The following is a 3,819-nucleotide window of genomic DNA, read 5'->3' on the forward strand; positions in this document are numbered from 1 at the left end:
ATCGACCACGACCACGAGGAGTGCACCCACAAAGGTTCTTCCAAGGTGAAACAGCCCATCTGTGACATCAGAGAGCGCAGCATGGGTATGTGCTCTTCCGACTGGAAGGATCCCGTCCATGACATGTGAGGAAACATCCTATCAGTAAATCTTACCTTTTCTAGCTTGCCAACCCATACCCTTTGTTGTAGTAGAATTTGTCGTGTGGTGCTTTAACTATGCCGTGTTTAATTATTTCAGTTATGCAAAAAAATGTATTGTTCAATAGGGCTATGTGATGGTTAAGTATGAATTGTCCACTTCAGTTTCACGAATGGCTATATTTGGTTGTTTATAGTGAGTAAATGCCTTGTTTATTTGTATTTGGTTGTTAGGTTGGTTGCAGTGAGCATTTTTCCAGTTATCGAGCAGATGCCTTGTTTATATGTATTCAGTTCTTAGGTTGGCTGCAGTGAGCATTTGTCCAGTTATCGAGCAGATGCCTTGTTTATCTATATTTGGTTGTTAGGTTGGTTGTAGTGAGCATTTGTCCAGTTTTCAAGCATATGCCATGTTTATCTGTATTTGCTTGCTAGGTTGGTTGCACTGAGACTCTGTCCAGTCTTCAATGGCTATATTTGGTTGTTATACTGATCATTTACGCCTTGTTTATTTCAGTCATTCACAATGTGATGTTCATTATGTGCAAGTCGGAACTATGTTGCTCGACTACATCAATACCAGTTTGAACGGCTATATTTGGTTTCAGTTATGCCTGGTGTAGTTAAAACATGCCCTTTATTTCAGTTTTACACATTTATCCAGTGTTAGGTTTAAGCGTTACCTACGTTCTATTCATTTTCAACAATACCAATTTGAATTGCAACATTTGATGGTTGTTAAGCCTGTTGTCGGTAACATTGCTTTCATTTTATATCTTCTTTAACAGCATGCTAAAACCAACACATTCGAGCTATCATTTGGAGATGATGTTGTTTACTTTTGCTATATTTGTTTGATGTTAAGGTTGTTGTACTTATCATGCCTTTCCACTACTTATGCGGGACAACAATGGGAGTGGCCACCATTTTCCGCCGAGGTTAGTTTCATCCCTCGGCTTGTACTCCCCCCGTCGTTCCATAATGTAGTGCATACAGATCCAGGCCTGGACACTTGTTAGCTTCTAATATTGACTTGTTGCTTGTAGGTACATATGCCCTTGACAAGGATCCACTCATCAACCCTTTTTGCGTATGGGGCAATGAGATATTCATGAACAAGCACCAAGTGAGGAAAGTGATAAGGATTATTAGCAAAAAGATATGAATGATGGCAAGCAAATTATTTGTTTATGCTCTATCCAACACAACAGTGAGCTGTAGGATTGTAACTACAAACTCTGCAGCCTTCTCTTTATACTGCCCATAATGAGTTGTTAGACAACAATGTCTGAATCTTTTTCGTTCGCAGTGGTTCCCGAAGCAGTTCACTCAAGATTACCTCGCAAAGTACATGATTGGTGGACATGCAATGAAGGTTAAAGTAGTTCATCCAGACTACAATGAGCATAGAGAAGTCCTAATGAAGACAGTGAAGGATGGACGGGCAGCCATCACAAGGGGTTGGCCTAGAGTCGTGCGCGCATTACGCATGGAGGAGGACACAATATGGGCATTCCGCTTCACCTTCTCCAGCAACCAGAATGTCTTTCACCTCTCTCTTTACAGTCTTTAGTACAACTGTGGTCCATCATTCTTTACTTGGTGCTTCTGTAGTTCTTCAGTATATGTACCTATGCATTGAATTATGCATTCGTGGTTGAACCTATATTTGTAATAAACATGGTTGGATATGAAATAAGTGATTGCCTACTTTCAAATTCAAAACATGTGATTTTTAAATTAGGGATTAATTAGGGATTACACTGCACATGGTTTGCGAAAGCGAAACGTCTGCGATAGACGTGGAGATCAGTCACGTTTCTAGGATCCACTACGTGTGCGATCAATCTCTACTGCACACACGATCAGCCAAGAAAAAATGTGTGCGATTAACAACAACATCGCACACGGTTCTTTCTTATTAAATGTTTGCGATAGTTACGTTATCACACACGCTTCGCAATTATGGACTGTTTGTGATGTTGTGTGCATCGCAAACGTTTGGTCATAGAAGAACGCGTGCGATAGGTCGATCATCCGATGCGGGTACGACGGATGAATCGTGTGGAATGTATTCAAGCTTCGCATACAGTTTTATAGTGACAACTGTGTGCGCTCTTACATCGAATCACACACAGTCAAGGAAAAGTAAATGTGTGTGATTGTCTATTTCTATAATCGTGAACTATTTGTGATGGGTCGCGAATCCTGGACGTAGCACCACATAATACCGACTGCGATGGCAATGCGAGCACAAACGAGTAGGGAGTATTGTATATGCATCAAGGCTCCCTATCCCCAACAGTTTCTGGGTCGTCTGGAAAGGACCCCCCTATCGCAGTCACTCACTTGGCGACGGTTCAGAACGTCATCGCGGAAATGTGTTAAAAACCTTTTGTATAGCACCTCGCTATACCAGTGCTTGTTAGATAATCTTTGTACCTTCATGTTAAGTCATCCACGTTGATCACAGCGTGCATACACGACTTCAGTTCTTCTTTAGACAAATCGCCTAGCATCATCCGGGTAGTATCTCCTGGTCCTTCATACTCAAACAGGTGGTGGGCGCACTCTGATAATAGCTGAACCCACCTCTACAGTCAAGTCTTTAAAGTTTGCATGTCTGTGATCCCTTCACCATTCAGGTACTTCACCTCAGACAACTTGGCTACGGCCCGGCACAAGAACATTTTTGGCACCACCACCATAGGCCACGGCACACCAGCTACCATGCCACCCGCATGGCCATGGCAGCAAGCCAACACCGAAGCCACGAGCTCCGCCCTTGAGCACCGTAGCTCCCACCGCTAGGGTCGCCGCCCTGCATCCAGACACTCTAGAGACCATCCAAGGTACGGGCATTACACAGACAAGCAGATCCATGTCACCGACGAAGCTGCCAGCACTCGCCTACCCCAATCATCGCACGATGTGGAACCAAGAAGCACCAATGCAAGGAAATGAGAGAGGAAGGGAGTAGACTGTGCCCCCTGCGCCACCGATGGGTGGCCGGACCACCCATCCTTGCTGCAACCTCCCCACACGCCACCCCCGGTGCCCCACATAAATGTGGGCACACGCTTGTTGGTTACACCGCTCAGTCTCTCGGATGGCGCCATTGAGCCAACGTGCTAGAGCTGAAGATGGGTAGAGGTCAGCCAGGTTGAAGTCACCGGTGAGCTTCACAGGCCGGTCGAGCTCGTGCAGGAACTCGTCCTACTGCAGGCACCGTCCGCCAGCGGGCGATCGCGCCACCATATCATTGGTCGTGCGGGATATCCACTGGCCAATTTTGAGCACGATGCAGCCTCCACCGCTAGCGCGACCATGGTACCACCCTCGACAACTTACGTGCAAATAGTGTAATAATTTACACACAACTGCGCTGATAACCTATGTACAAACACAACAATAACTTTTGACTGAGGGGAAAAAGAATTGTTGAAAACATACCACCCCCCACCCTTGATTATTCTGTTCAAATAACGTGATAATTTACGCACATAGTAGCTGATAACCTATGTACAAACACTGTGGTAACTTATGACTCGGGGGAGTTGTTGAAAAATATACCCCCCCCCCATAACTTCTATGCAAATAGCATGATAATTTACGCAAGGTGGAGCTGGTAACCTATGTACAAATGTCGCGGTAACTTCTAACCAAGGGGAGGAGAACA

Source organism: Triticum dicoccoides, chromosome 2B (assembly GCF_002162155.2).
Source record: "Triticum dicoccoides isolate Atlit2015 ecotype Zavitan chromosome 2B, WEW_v2.0, whole genome shotgun sequence".
Lineage (NCBI taxonomy): Eukaryota > Viridiplantae > Streptophyta > Magnoliopsida > Poales > Poaceae > Triticum > Triticum dicoccoides.